We start from the raw sequence: 16132 nt of genomic DNA, 5'->3' as shown, positions 1-16132 counted from the left end.
AGAGACATGTTCATACCATTCATAAATTACTTCTATGCAATATAATTTCATTATTAAGAAAACAAAAAAAGTTTGATGGTGTAGGGTCAAAGGTCAGCTGTCAAAATTATTTTGATGGGAGGTATATTCCTATTATTCCTAATCTCTCTGATCACTCAGGCCGTTCCTACACTGACAAGTTTTGATCAAATTCAGGAGAACTTTTTTTTCTTTAATTCTAGTTATCACAGTGGAATGCATTTTAAGAAACACTGTGCAGATTTCAACTTTATTGAAGAAATTCAGGTGAGATCAAGACTTGATTGTATTAAGGTACTGAAGTGGTTCAAGTATCACAGGGGGACTAAAGTTTCTAAATGCAAATTCGAATAATAGTTTTTATTTTACTACAAGTATTAGGGCCTCCAAAACAAAAGTAATATTAGGAGTTTTTTTTCTCGTAAAATTACAAAGTTAAATCTCGTAAATTTACAACTTTTAATATTGTAAATGTACTAATTTAAATGTCATAAATTTTCAAATTTCTTTCTCCCAAATTTACAACTTTGAATCTCATAAAGTTACAACTTTAAATCTCGTAAATTTACGAGTTGTTTTCTCTGAAATGTTCTATTTATAATGTCGTAAATTTACTACTTTAAATCTCTTAAATTTACGACTTTAAATCTCGTAAATTTACAACTTTAAATCTCATAAATTTATGAGATTAAAAGTTGTAAATCTACGAGAAAAAAGGCATAAATTTAGCTTCTGACTTTTAAAGTCATAAATATACATTTTTATTCTTGTAATTTTGTAGTTAGGACTTTTTTTCTCGTAAATTTACAAGATTTAAAGTCATAATTAAAAAAGTATTTTTTAGTTAATAAAGTGGCTCTAATACGCCGTCGTAATTTTACAACAATGACAAGTTTATTATTATTTTTTTTTTACATTTCTGTCCGGCCATTTGTGGTGTTTTTCCTTGACCAGAGTTTTAGCAAACAGAAAATACAGAGAATTACTTTGTCATATTCCTTGAAGCTTTACATGTGAACAAACCGATTTACTGCCATTTGTTTTCCAAGTTTGACCCCTCATGGGTTAAAACCTCTAATCTGTAACGCATGCTGCTCACACTGGTGCAGCATCTCTGTTCTGTCGTCTTTATCAGCAGTTGTCATGCTGCAGAGGAAGGCTGCGTCTTGAACGCGCTCAGACAGACGGCGGTCCTCAAGCTCTGCACAAACTCCAGCCTGAATGCGTTTATCGCAACCACTTCCAGGAAGGGAGTGACTGCTGTTTCTGCTTTTCCATGATACAAACACCAAGGTTATCGTGACAACAAGCGTGACACAAAACAACCAACATCCTTTGCAGCTTGTTTAATCAAAGCAGTCATTGATTCATGTTCAACTATTTCTTCATTTTTTACACATTAATTTGTTGAACACTACAGTTTATTTTCATGCAACTCTCCTGTTGGAAGTTTATAGTTTGCATAATGACAGAGAGGCCAAGAATAAAAGGCAGTGTGACATCTACCGCCATTTTTAACCCTTTCACACCCAAGCTCCAGTGCTTATGTTCTTTGATATACTGTAACTTTTCAACTGCTAACAGGACCATTCCTGAAATGATCCTGTTAGCGGTTGAAAAGTTACAGTATGTTAAAGATTTTGTGTTTAAACGTCATCAGGTAGCAGTAACATTGACTTAAAAAGTATAGATATGAACTGATACTGAACCCAACATTCCTGGTAGCTTTGAGTCTAAGAGTCTCGTGCTAAACAATCAAGTGCAGAAAACGCCACATCAGACAGAGAAGATAACAATTCATGAAAAATGGTGAACGCAACCATTTCTGTACGTCTTGATTAGAATCCACCTGGTAATGTCTTTTTGCAAGATTCCCACAGAAGTTTCTAGACTCACATGTGTGAAAGTCAAGGCCCAGGGGCCGGATCCGGCCCGTCCGATCATTTTATATTTTTGCTATTAACGGCCCGCAGTTATCTTGCGCTGGTAACATATTGCAACACGTTCTCATGACTAAGTCGTCACATGCTGACGCTTGGTTAAACGACCCCCCGCGTCAAAAAATAACGTTTATAGTGTCCTCAACTCCTCGTTATTTGATATGCTGGCTGTTCCTGTTAAATTAAGGCTCCCCAACCGCCACCGGTATCTTAACCTTAACCCGGTACCAGACAGTACCAGTTCCAGATGTGGTACCGTTCCAGACGCGGACCAGGCTAGGGTCAGGGTACCAGTACTGGCCTCGTCTAAAGGTTCAGTTTGCATTAAAAAGGGAAATTTTTTTACAGTTTTAAAAATGTAGTTTTAGAGTTTTCAATAAAAGTTTTGTCTTATTCGGCCTGCGACCGAAGGTGTGTTTTGGATTTTGGCCTCTGTGTGACTGAGTTTGACATCCCTGTTCTAGACTCTGCAAGGCTCTGTTGCAGGAGGATCTTTATCACCTCTGCTACATCTCTGTACCCAAAAACAAGAACACCTTAACAGTTCTGATCCTCTATACCGCGGGTCTACAACCTGTGGCTCTGAGACCCCTTCATTGTGGCTCTCTGGGTGATGAAAACACAACCAGAATTAAAGCACACCAGATCATTCAGCAGATTTACTATTTTTGAATAAATTCAAGGATTTTAAGTGTGCCTAATGGTTCAAAAATTACAGTAAAAGTCAATTACTTAGCTCTGATATGATTTTGGTTTGTTAGAATTACAAATTTCTGACCCCAAATAGTGAAATTAACTTTTTTTAATCACAGTTTAATCACATACTTTACATTTACTGCATTGAGATGATCCATTGTGATACAGGAAGTGTTTTATTTTGAAAGGAAGTCATGAACAGAAATGACTGTGGAAAGTAGTAGTATTTTGTAACAGTATTTTATCTTTATGCGTATGTATTTTTATATATACATGAAAATAGGCACATGAACTTGGATGCAAATCCATGTCCATTTCTTACAGACTTTGTGGCTCTCGTTGGGTTCTGGTCAGTAATAAATCCTCTCCAATGGCTCTTTAAGTGTCCAAAGTTGCAGACCTCTGTCCTATACCCACACTTTAAGAAAGTATTACCTCAAACATGTCTAGTCTGTGTTCAGTGGGGGCTCACACTAAAAAATTCCCAGTACATTGATGGTTACTTCCATTAAAAACTACAACTCAGCTTGATGTACTTCTTATGTCACCGAAGCTTCTAGAGGGTCCATTTCATTCCTAGAATCTTTACAGCTTCACACTAGACTGATCAGGACCTGATTTCATCAATTATGTGATCTAATAAATCACCTTTTTACATCTCTTGCTACGCATTTCATTCCCAGTGAAGCCCCGTCCGTCAGTGTTCATCAGGCCACTAATACAAACTGTAACAAGCAAACAAATGAGATTACAGAACTAAATTGAATCCTTGACCTGCTTATTTATAAATTACTTGAAATTGACGAAAACTGATCCTAATTAGATAAACTGATTGGATGAAATGTGACCGCACAGGAAGCCCCGTCAGACATGGAAGTGTCGGCTCAGAAACATGGACCAGCATGCACAGACAGACGCATGACTGGCTGCTGTGAGGCGTATGTCTGCACAAACTTCTGGTTAGTCACACACTGAATGAAGCCTTACATAAGTGTGTGCTGAGGGGACATTCTCACATTGTCCGGTTAAGATCATCAACGCTGCAGACTCAGCCCACTTCACTGTGTCTGTCCACATAGATGAGTCTGAGCAGAAGACAGACGGGGTGCAGGGCAGCTTCTTCTTCTGTCCTCTCAAGCCAACAACTGACCTAATAACACTGGGTTTATTTCATCAAACGGCTAAAAGAGTCTAATGCATCAATGTCCAAACGCTCTCCAGAACCACAATTAGGATGGAATGCAACAAAGCCTGCACCACAACTTTAGTCATCCGGATGTAAAATAGGCCACATTTTATCAGTACGTCCACATTACTGTGCAAGCAGAACCATTTCCTCACGTCCATTTTCATTTATTTCTTATGATTCCATTTGAAACACATTTTTTAGACAGATGTTTTCAAAGCAAGTAAAGTATGTAAAGTTATCAGTAACTTTTTGCTAAAATATCAGCTGTTGTTCTTTTAGCACATTAAAGTTAATTTAAAACAAGAGTTTGCTCACTTTCTTTCTCCACTTTAACACCTATTTTTAACACATACAAACCCACATACAAATCATTTTCTAAAATACGTGTGATGGTTATTCATTTGATCACATTGAATAGTACTTTATACTTTGTACTAGGGGTGTGCCAATAATTGCGATATATATATCACAATATTTACGCCAGCGATTGATTCTCGATGGTTCTCACCAAGTATCGATCTTTGATTTTCGTTTGAAGAGGCTGTAAAACGTTATATTATTCATCCTTTGGTTAGATGTTCCTCTGGAGGCAGATAGGGGGCGCACATTGCACCAATGAATCTGGCAGCTACTTGAATTATTACATTTTTGTTCTGTTGTTTACAACAATTCTGCACTAAGTAGCGGTGCTGCTGCTCATGTTTACTATTGTTAACACTGAAGTTTACAGATAATTCCAATTCAATTGATGTTCATGTTTGAGATGATTTTTACCAATAATCGCAGTATCATGATATCGTCTATATCATGAGACATGTATTGCGTATCCCAATGTATTGTGAGATACCCAGTGAGCTCTAATGCTTAGTGTGGTGGCGGTTGGTGTTGCCGCTCTCACCTGGTTTAAGTCATGCCTGGCAGGCCGAACCATGACTCTAAATTTACTTCCACTGTCCTTTGGGGTCCCACACGGCTCAATTTTAGGACCACTTCTGGTTTCCCTTTATCTTCTTTCCCTGGGTCTATCATAAGGAAACATGGAGAGTCCTTTCATTTCTATGCAGACGATAGCCAGATTTACCTCCCAATGAACAAGAACGGCTCCTCCCTTAAACAGTTAATGTCATGTTTACATGAAATCAGAGCGTGGATGGAGAGCAGCTTCTTGAGTTTTAATGAGAAGAAAACTGAGGTAATTAGAAATCTGTTTTACTGTTTTGGTTTTAGTTGTTTTATGCTTCTATTTTATCTTTTAGTGTTCATGGTGTTTATTGTACAGCGCTTTCTAGCAATTAGGCTGTGTTAAAGGGCTTTATAAATTAAAGAATGGTGTTAACAACTAAAAAATAAAGAAGAGCTGTAGCCTTACTTTACCAGTGTGGCATTCCAGTGATGGGAGCAGGAGGAACCCAACACCCCTGGTCTGAGCCTCGTGTACTCTTTAACATCAGTGAATCCAGATCTGTGGAATGTTCTGGATGACAAAGGCTGCTGGGTATCAATGTAGTCTCCAGCTGAAAGGTTTGTTTGTGGTACAAATGCTCTTGGAGTCTGTTGCTTGTGTCATTTGTGTCTCAATAATTACATAAAAACTGCAAGAGTTTCCTGGTTAAAAGGATAACACCCCAACAATACAAATGTGAATAGTATTTACTGACAGTCCTCCATTTTAGTGAGTCTGCATCCTTTTACTCCACAGGAATCATAAAATAATAATAAGAGCCAACCAGATCACAACCAGGAGGACGACGGCTCTGCTGAGCATACAGATCTTAGATATAGGACTGGGCTACAAACAGCTGCACCCATTAATAATTGATGATGACTTACATAAGACAAATTGTTTGCAGCTGAATCTGGTTCAGGGATTCCGTCTGCAGGGGGGTTTCCATGTGTCCCCCCAGTTTTAAAGCTGTGCTTTAGGAGAGAGACACGAGTGAAGGAAGGGCTGCTGTCCTGAGCACCACTATGACAGCAGTACCAATGCATACTACATTCAGTAATTGAGTATTTGAAACGCACATCTAAATCCCACATTTCAAAGCCTTCTACTGTGGTATCAGAAACACCATACAAACGGTCCGGAAAATGAACACAACTGAGAACACACAAATACACTTCCATCACGTTACAAACCAATCATTTACCACGCAGGTCGTCTCATATATGACAGAGTTCATATTTTAAAAACAGTACAAATCTCTGTGAACTACCTGCCACAACAACAACCATTCAAACCAAAGCGTTGGTCTAGAAGCGTCTGTGTGTATGCTTGGGTTTGTGTGTGGAGTTTTTGGTTTTTTAGCATGAAAGAGTCGATCTGTCTGCATCCACGCACAAGTGTGTATGTGGTCTTCTATATCACGTGTCAAAGTCAAGGCCCGGGGGCCAGATCCGGCCCTCCGGGTAATTCTATCCGGCCCTCCAGATCATTTTATTTTGTTATTAATGGCTCTATGTTATCTTGTGCTCATTTCTAACTTGTATTATTTTAACCTAAAATATTTTTATGAGTAAAATATTAAAAGTTTTTAAGATTTAAGTTGATTTATTCTGGAATAACATTCCCACCTTTTAATTATTCAGAATTATGTTTAAAAGTTACGTTTTTTAATTTTGTAAAATTGACATTCTGCTAGCTTTATGGACTATTTTGACATTTACTAAGATTTTCACGCTGTTTTGGAGTTTAGCTGATATTTCAGCTACATGCTAGCTCTTTTGGCTAACCTACATCTTTTTATTTTGTTTTTGTTGTTTTTTTAGTTTTTAGGCTAATTTGGTTTTTAGGCTACTTTTCAGCTTCAGCGTTTTTAGCTATTAATTTCAGCATCTTCAGTGGTCAAACTCCCCTTACAGCATTCACACTAGCATAATCACAGGAAATGCTGTATGTGTCAGGGGTAGGGAACCCTGGTCCTGGAGAGCCGCCTCCCTGTTCTAATATACCCAGCTCTGGCATGTTCTTATTGGCTGGACACACCTGAACCAGGTACTTGTCATGGGTCCCTACTCATGACTCGTGAGTTAACTCTGGATAGAGTACAGCCTGGTGTTTAGAGCTCATACTTGGCTCTATAATCCTTCACATGGGGGTGGAGAAGACTCGGACCTGGAAGTCTCTCCTGACTTGATGTTTTCTGGAAGTCTTTCAGGTTTGACTCAAACTTTTGCTTTTTGATTTCTGTTCCATCGTCTGCAGCAGACAGGAGCAGCCATGTCCTTCTGTGGAGGTCAAAAGCTGGGAGGAGTCAAGAGCCAAGATGAGGGATCCCCCCCCCCTCCCCCTCCTAACGCAGTGAGGCAGGACACACCCAGCTGGGGGAGGGGGTGGAGACCGGGTGTGGGGGGGCAGAGCCTGCGCAGTCGCTCCTCCACACACCATGGCGGTGACGTCAGCACGGCTCGGCACGCGCCGAACTCCCGCTAATTAAAACCAAACGCGCTCCAGAGCGAGTCTCCTGCAGCGGGAAAGCGCTATTTCCGGTGCGAGGAGCGGGAAAGCGCCGGGAGAGCAGTGCGCGCACCCGCACCGGGCACCCGCAACCAGTCCCCCCGCATGTCGGTGACTGGAGACCCCCCAACAGGACCTGTAGCCCCGCAGCCTCTGCGGCGCTCGTGCCCGGGCGGACCCGCGCGCCCCCGCGGTTCCGACCGTTCCGCGACTCCTCAGCCCACAAATCACAACCGAACCCCGACTTCCCGGAAACGTCTCCCGTCTGCCCGCCATGTGAGCGGCGCGGGAGCCCCCCCTCCTCCACACCGACACTTTCCGGAGTGGAGCGCGCGCTGCAGCAACAGGAAAACGTGCCCGCTCCGCCGCGTCCGCACCGGCCGTGGCCGCGTTCGAGTCCGACGCGGAGGGGCGGAAACGCTCCTGCGGCTGTTTCAGGGGGTCCGGGGGGGCTGACGGTCACCGGGCGGCCGCCACCGCGGACCGACCGAGATCCGGCAGGAACGGGGAACCGTCCGCGGAAAACGCCTCCAAGCAGATTCCGTTTCCCACTCCGCCGGTTCCGCTCGCGTTAACACCTGTGGATGAACGTGTCCTAACGGCTGTCAAGGTTAAAGGGGGAGGGGGGGACCCGCCGTTACCGAGCGTTACCCGGATGCTGGGCAGGAAAAGTCAGATCACGATTCAACCGTTTCCAGACTCAACTTTCGCGGCACCGACGGAACGGAAACGCCGCGGAGGACATCGCCCCGCGCGCCCCGCAAAGTTTGCGCGGATCGGACATTACCTCCAGGTTCGAGTCCCGCGGAGCGTCGGTGCGGCAGGACGGCGTGTTCACCGGGGTTTGCCCATTTCCCAACACGGCTCCGACTTGACAACTGCAGGGGGGGCGGGAAAAAAAACACTGACCGAGCGCGTGGGAGGGAGGGGGAACTGCGCCGGTGGTTCGACCGGTTCTTGCTGCCGTGACGAGACCGGTTCTGGTCCTGCGGCGGAGAACAATCCAGCCGAGATCGAGTCCAAAAGCAGCGATCCGGTGAAAGGAACGGAGAGACTCCCCCCTCCCTCTCCTGCTGTAAAACTGATCCAGCAAATGAGGGCCGCGCGGGGCGGGGGGGCAGAGCGGGGTGGGAAAAGCCCCGATGCTCGGCCCAGCGCCCCCTCCCCTCAGCACGGAGGGAGGGACGAGCCCGGGACCCCCCCGGAGCCTTAAGGTGCGCCCGGGCGGGAATGACCGGGAGAAACGGCGGCGCGTCTGGATCCTCCACAGGGAGAACATCTGGAGGGAGTCTGGAGCTCCGCACGTGGACGGACGCTCCCCCACAGACAGCTGGACGGGAACCAGAGGGTCAGACGGACATCTGCCCCCCACCTGGGGCATTTACAGCAGAGGAAACAAGATCCAAATCTCGAACTAATCACATCTACGGTTCTTTAACGTCCCCCAGAGAAAAACCTTCCCAGTTTTAATGGTGATTAGGAAGTTTTAACAACCTAAATGTCTTCAAGGCCATTCTTCATGTTTATCTGAAGCTTCTGTTTCCAAAATCTCCTCTGAGGGGGCGTGGCTTTGGAGGCTCCACCCTGTATGGTCACATGACTTTGCTAAATTCAAATGTTTCCACACATTGGCCTGGCATGGCTGATCAGTTTCTGCTGCGTCACACGGGTGGTGTTATAGTAAAATAAACTTATTGATTATCTATTTGAAACTCACACTATTTAATGCGATAAATATACAATTTACTCTATTGAATTTTCTGAAAAAAACTTCTAATCTTCAAGAAGTCACTGAAACAGTCAGAAGCCTCATTCTACTGCGCTAGTAAAAAACATTGAAAACTATTTTGTCGATTGAATATACTTATTTTCACAATTACAAAGTATTTTATTACATTTCAAGATCAGTCAAGATTTTGGTTTTCCAGATTTGAAATAATATTTTTATTCCCATTTTTTTTTTTTTATATGGAGAGTAAAATATTGAAAGTTATTTAAGGTTTAAGTTGATTTATTCTGGAATAATATTCCTGCCTTTTTATTATTCATAATTATGTTAAAAAGTTATGATTTAAAAGTTTAAAAAATTGGCATTCTGTTAGCCTTTTGGACTATTTTGGCATTTACTAAGATTGTTTAGGCTGTTTTTTTACATGCTAGGTGTTTTGGCTGATTTAGGCTTTTTTTCATTTTTTTTCAGCTATTTTGAAGATTAGCTATTATTTTCAACTACATGCTAGCTGTTTTGGCTAATCTAATTTTATACTTTTAGTCTTTTTAGGCTAATTTGGCATTTAGCTAATATTTTAGCTGGCTATCAGCTTCAGTGTTTTCAGCTATCAGCACTAGCATCTCCAGCTGCCACATTCAGCTTCCAGCATTCACACCAGCATTATCACAGGTAATGCTATATATCTAGTTCATAATGATGTTAAAAAGTTATGATTTTAAAGTTTTAAGAATGTCGTTTTAGAATGTTGAATAAATGTTTATCCTGTTCGTCCCGTGACCTAAGGTATGTTTTGGATTTTGGCCTCTTGTGCGATTGAGTTTGACATCCCTGCTCTGGGATTATGTCATGAAAAATGGGCGGCACCCACACCCAGCAGTAGGCGGAGCTTTAGGAATCAAGTCTCTTTACTTTCTGGTAGGAAAAAACTCACGAAAAATAACTAACATTTAATAAGTAATGTGGTTTTTAGTGTTCAAAAGGTAATATGTGATCATGTGTATATATATATATATATATATATATATATATATATATATATATATATATATATATATATATATATAGATAGTTATAGTTCACTCTGAAAGCTTAAGAAAATCATGGCGTGGACCCTTTAACGCCTGCATCCCTCTTAGACTTTGTTATGGGTTCAGTAGCAGATTCCACTCTTGTTCACCTCTAGAGTTCTGAAAAATCTAGATTTCCTCAGAACAACAACAGGGGTGGCGATGCATTCTGTTTTAAATTCTGGGAGTACACAACAAAGAAACTAAAAGCAAGGATCCTTCCAACTGCCAACTGGCCACTCAATCAGCTCTGCCTCCCACGCCACGCTTATGACACAGAGGCAGCACAGAGGCAGCGAGGAGGGAGACGCTGCCATCCAACAGCACACCCGCTGATTTTCTTTCAGTAACTGCCTGCAGATGAAGGAGGAAGAAATCTGCGTTTGGTAGAAAAGCTGTAGACCCCAAACATCCAACAGCTCATGACATCAAACTGTTGAAGGTGCTGCATCATCAGAAACTCGTTTCTGTCAATTAATCGCTTTTGCAGTGGTAAAATCTATACGTTGACAAAAATAATCAGTTGAAAATCTCAGAAGTTTATGAATGCTTAGACATTTTTGAAGAACTTTGGGGGGGGGGGTCTTGGCTTATTGGTTGAAAAGAGCATGAATAAGATCTTTAAGATGGTGTGTTTTCATGGTGTTAGAATGCGATGAGTCAAGTATTCATGCTCTCTGTAATTGTGGGCTGTTCTCTACCAGCTCACGTTAGCAAAGATCATCTCTGTCTGTCTGCGTCAGCAACAAGTAAAACAGCTTGTTTAGCAGAAAACCCAATTTCCCTTTTCCTTTTAGGAACCAAAACTAATGACAAGAATGCTGTGGGCCGTCTGAAAAGACCTTAGCTTGTTACATTAAACAAGGATGTTAAGGTTGAAATATTATTTTGTCTTCAAAGCATGTAAAGATCTGCTCACGTTTATCCATGCCATCTGTTTGTTTGTGATTCTGAAGGTTCTGCAGCTCATTGTCATCTGGAGCTGGAGAACAAATCTGCTCAAGTAAACATGAGAGGAGAAGTGGAGAGGGAAATGTTGCAGTTTAGTGGAATCATACCCATCAATTCAGACTGCTGCTCCAGTTTGTAAGAATCGAGGAGACTCAGTTTATCGGCGTAACAGGAGGTTTTCTCCCAAGTCTTGTCCAGAATTCATTGTTTTGTTTGACTTTAACAGCTGTGTTTGTTCTTTTGATTAAGTTAATTAAGTTTTAGTAGTAGGTTCACTCCATTATAATGTTGAAGGAGTCAAAGCTCTAAACGTTTACAATGACGACTCATGAGTTAACTTTGAATAGAGTGTAGCCTGGTGTTTAGCATAGAGTTCATAAACTTTGATGACGGCTCTATAATCCTTCATGGTTCCGGTTTTGTTTGTTTCAAGCACTCTGAACAACACAACAATGTTGTTCCTTGGGTTCATGCTGACTATTACAGTTTTAGTTTGTTGCTTGAATGATATAGACCAGAAATCAGTTCATTGGGAAACAAAAGGATGTCCTTCCAGATAGTCCTACATCCAGCCAACTATAGTGCCATCCATCCATCCATCCATCCAGATCGACTGGTAAATTGAGAGCTTTGCTCTCTGGCTCAGCTCCCTCTTCACCACAATGGTGGACTCCGCTCCAATCCGCCTGTCGATCTCACGCTCCGATCTTCCATCACTCGTGAACAAGACCCTAAGATATTGGAACTCCTCCACCTGAGGCAGGAGCACTCTATCCACCCAGAGAGGGCAAACTACCTTTCTCCGGTTGAGAACCATGTCCTCAGACTTAGCGGTGCTGACCCTCATCCCAGTCGCTTCACACTCGGCTGCAAACCGCTCCAATACTTGCTGGAGGTCCTGTTCCTGATGAAGCCAACAGAACAACATCATTTAAGAGGAGCAGAGATGAATTCCTGCAATCCCCAAACCAGATCCCCTCCTAACTCCGCCTAGGAATTCTGTCCATAAAGACTATGAACAGAACCGGGGATAAAGAGCAGCCCTGCCGGAGTCTCTAAGTCTCCCCGGATCCCATACTCCCAGAGCACCCTCCACAGGACACCACAGGGAACGCGGTCGAACGCCTTCTCCAAATCCACAAACACATCTGGACTAGATGAGCAAACTCACACGAACTCTCCAGCACCCTGGAGAGGGTGTAGAGCTGGTCCACTGTTCCACAACCAGGACGGAAACCGCAGTTGTTCCTGGATCTGAGGTTCAATTATTGGACCTTCCATAGACCATAGACCTTCCCGGGGAGGCTGAGGAGTGTGATTCCCTGGTAGTTGGAACACACCCTCTGTTCCCCCTCCTTAAAAAGGGGAACCACCACCCCAGTCTGCCAGTCCAGTGGTACGGTTCCTGTCTGCCACGCAATGCCGCAGAGACGTGTCAGCCAAGACACTCCCACAACATCCAGAGACTTGAGGTACTTGAGGTACTTGGGGCGAACCTCATCCACCCCCAGAGCCTTGTTGTAAATATGTTTGCTTGTTTTTGTTACAGAGAAAATTGGCCAGGATGGAGCTGCACAGCCTCCCGAATTCCTTTTTTTTGATAAGCTGAATTCCACAATGGGGTCAGTTGTGTATGCCCTGGGACAGTGTAGGGGACACATTGGGTGCCGCCAAAATCCTTCGAGGGTTTCTACAAAAACAGGTCCATACAATAGCTAACATACCGTGAACTCACATTTCCAGATGCTCTCTATTTACTTTTATCACTCCTCCTCTCAACCGTCCAGATCAGAGTTACTGAAACATTATTAATGAATGACATCTTGAAGGACTTTCCTGCCTAACGCCTGAATGCACTTCTGTAGCTTTCTCAGATCTAGATTACAGGTGGAAAGTTTCAGTGTTATATTCAGTGGTGGGTGGAACTTTGAACTCCTAAATCCTCAGAAGAGCAACAACTTTTGTTAGTGTACCTTTTCCATTATAAGTACACATTGTAAAACGAAGGTGGTACTCCTTTAATCCAAAGGACTTCACTGCAGTCAGACGCTCATTATGAGTCCCTTGTGAAGCAATGACCAGAGGGAGTGCAAACATTTTGTCGCTTTGCTTCTCTGGAGCACTCCGCTGTGCTCAATGGAGACAGAGCGGACAGAACTATTGAAACATTTCACCCCTCACATCAGTGCCGTAAAAACGTCGCCAAGCACTTTTGAGTTAAACATTTTCAATGTGGAAAAAATGCACTAGTGGGAAAATCTCTTGTCCTTTATTCCAGGAGCAAGTTCAGTGGGACCAAGGTCTGACCTTGTTTGGAGGAACAGAAAACTCCTCCCACCATGCAATCCTCACAGACTCCATTAACAGCCCATAATGGGTCTCAAACTTGTGTCCTCCTGAGATGTGGCTTTGCTTCTTTTCCAACCACCTGTGCAGTTTCTTATTGGCACAAAACATCTGAAACAAGTAGAAATACCTGCAAAAACCAATATGACTCTGATCCATCTGGACTGCTGCTTAACAAAACTAGCCTAATGTCCTAAAAACCTAAAGTCTAACGGAAGGACAAAATGTAGCAGCAACAGAGACCACCGTGGACTTCGGCGGATTATCAAAAGACATCCAGGAAGAGAGGAAGAGGAACCGCTTCAGAAACCCCCACATTCAGGAGATGAACTACAACTGTCGGGTTCCTCGGGTCAAACCCCTCCTGAACCTGGACCACAGAGGAAACGAAGAAGGACCGGACTGTTGGTCAGAGGTCCAAGATCCTGTTTTCTGATGAAAGTAAAGTGTGTGATTCAATCAAGGTCTAAGGGTTTGGAGGAAGACTGGTGAGGACCAGAACCCAAACTGCTGGAGGTCCAGAACGAAATCGTCCTGTCGGTCGTGATCTGGGCTGTAATCCTCAGTTCTGGTGTTGGTAAGCTCTGCTTTCATTCTTCAACCCAGAATCACTGCAGCAGTCTAGCAGAATGTTCTTCATGATTCCTTCTGTTGAGGATCTGGACGGAGATTTCATCTTCCAGCAGGACCTGGAGCCTGTCCAGACTATTGAAGGACTAGGGAGACTTCATTTGGATTGATTAGATGTGATCAGAATCTCTGTCTTCAACTTTTCAAAAACTTCTCTGATCTATGCATGTCTGTGTATGAGTGTGTATGTCTGTGTATGAGTGTGTATGAGTGTGTATGAGTGTGTATGAGTGCATGTCTAAAACGTGCATGTGCATCTCTGTGTGTGTGGCAGAGTGTCTGTGTGTGCACATACACCTGTCTTTGTGTTTGTGTGATTGTGTATCTGTCTTTCTTAGTGTCAGTTTGCGCCTTTTTCTTTGTGTGTATTTTTATTTCCTTCACTTTGGTAAACCACCTTTCTGTTGGGTTTGATGATTTCACCAAGAAGACGCCTCCTTAGGATCGTTTGTGAGACTAAAACACACAAACAGGTGTGTTAATACGTTTTTAGGACGGTGATTGTCAGCAGATCTTGTTTCCATCCAAACCAACAAACCTGGAGCTGGAATCTAATGGAAATCTGGGCGTTTCCCACCATGGAAATGATTAAAAACCCTGGTAGTGCATTGGGCGCCATGCTGTTTCTGTGGGTTTGGGACCACACGCCGTTGCTGGTTCAGAGGCCACACCCTCCTGCTGCCAATGAGATGCAGCACAGGTGTGGCGTCAGCCCTCACCTGCCTGCTTCCCTGCAGCCCTTCAAGAACGCTCTGTTGTCACAACACCACTGAGTGGCTAATGTCAATACACGGTGCAGCGTGAGGCTCGATGGGAACGGCAACCACACTCTGGTCTCATCATCTCTCACGGCACAGCAGGAGGTTGATTTGAGAGAGCTTTGTCTTTGAAGACAAGCTGCTGTTTTCTGTTAGAGAATTTGTCTTTTTATTTGACAGTTTTGTGTCTTTAACACTGAGCCCTGATATGGAACGACAACCAGTGCAGGGTCTATGCACCGAGGTATACCCCGCCGTCGCCCATCAGAGGCTGGGATAGGCTCCAGCAACTCAGTGACCCCAAAAGGGATAAAGCAGGTCTGGAAGATGGATGGAAATTAATACTAATGCGCTTCAAACAGCAAAAATATCAGTTCTGATTAAATCCTGACAGAGTGAGGCGCATTTCCAGAAGTCACAGCTGTTATTACATTAACCCTTTAACACCGGAGCTCCAGTGTTGATGTTCTTTCATTTATGTAACTTTGAGCCGCTTTTCTCCTTCACAAGCTGGAATCATCATGTTAATGGTTGAAAAGTTACTTTATGTTAAAGACTTTGTGTTTAAGCGTCACCGATGATGCCTCGGGTGTTAAAAGGTTAAAAAAGTTTACTCTTATTTTCAAGTTAAAATGCTAACAAGATATTTCTGAAATTGGGAAAGAAATATTTGGAATATATTGCTGAGAAATGTCAGCTTTTTCATTCATTTTCAGTCCAGTGTTTGTGCTCCCTGTCAGAGTTTGACACAGCGAAGCGTCCTGCTCTGATGGTCAGACATGAACACACGTGGATGTTCCTGGTCTCTACATCTGAAAGTAGTTCATGACTGTGTCAGTGACCACGAAGGATCAGATCAGATAGTGTGAGATGTGTGTCATGAAACTTGGGCCCCTCCCGTCAGAGACCCTGTTTTTACCCTGACACAGTCGTTTGGATCTCAGTTGTGTTTCCATGTTTTGTTTAGATGAAACATTCACTTTTTGGACGCTTTTCTTAAACGTGTGGTCATGAGACTTTGACATGCAGAGATGACTGAATGTTTCGAAGAGGCCATAGAAAAAACAACTTTTGGAGCTTTTTAAGTGTATTATACTTTTCACTCCTCAATATAAAAAACCTCAAATATGGTGTTAAATTCCCGCCAAAAGTCTCCCACGAGCATATTTTAGTCTCCGTGCACGCAAGGAAGGTTCCACGGGTGCAAATCATACAACTAGCTTGGGGTCGCTGTGGTTCCTCGTGCACTCGAAGATTGTAACGCTCCGAAACATAAATCTATCTTTAAAAAAGGAGGTTGTTTGAATGCAGGGACACAGAGGAACACCGGCTCCAGGATGACGTCATGACA

At 43.1% G+C, this 16132-nt stretch overlaps 1 protein-coding gene across 1 annotated transcript in view; it reads right to left on the bottom strand.

Annotated features, from left to right (window-relative positions):
- LOC112145680 (plasma membrane calcium-transporting ATPase 2) overlaps positions 1 to 8218 on the bottom strand; it is a gene marked incomplete in the record, with an annotated part of 77027 nt that extends 68809 nt beyond the window's left edge. Inside the window, 1 exon segment of the mRNA XM_024271061.2 lies at positions 8085 to 8218.
- Between the last annotated feature and the right edge of the window lie 7914 nt (positions 8219 to 16132).

Source organism: Oryzias melastigma, linkage group LG5 (assembly GCF_002922805.2).
Source record: "Oryzias melastigma strain HK-1 linkage group LG5, ASM292280v2, whole genome shotgun sequence".
In the NCBI taxonomy this organism is placed as follows: domain Eukaryota; kingdom Metazoa; phylum Chordata; class Actinopteri; order Beloniformes; family Adrianichthyidae; genus Oryzias; species Oryzias melastigma.
The sequence above is the reverse complement of the archived record's forward strand: the minus strand, read 5'-3'. Positions and strand labels throughout refer to the sequence as shown.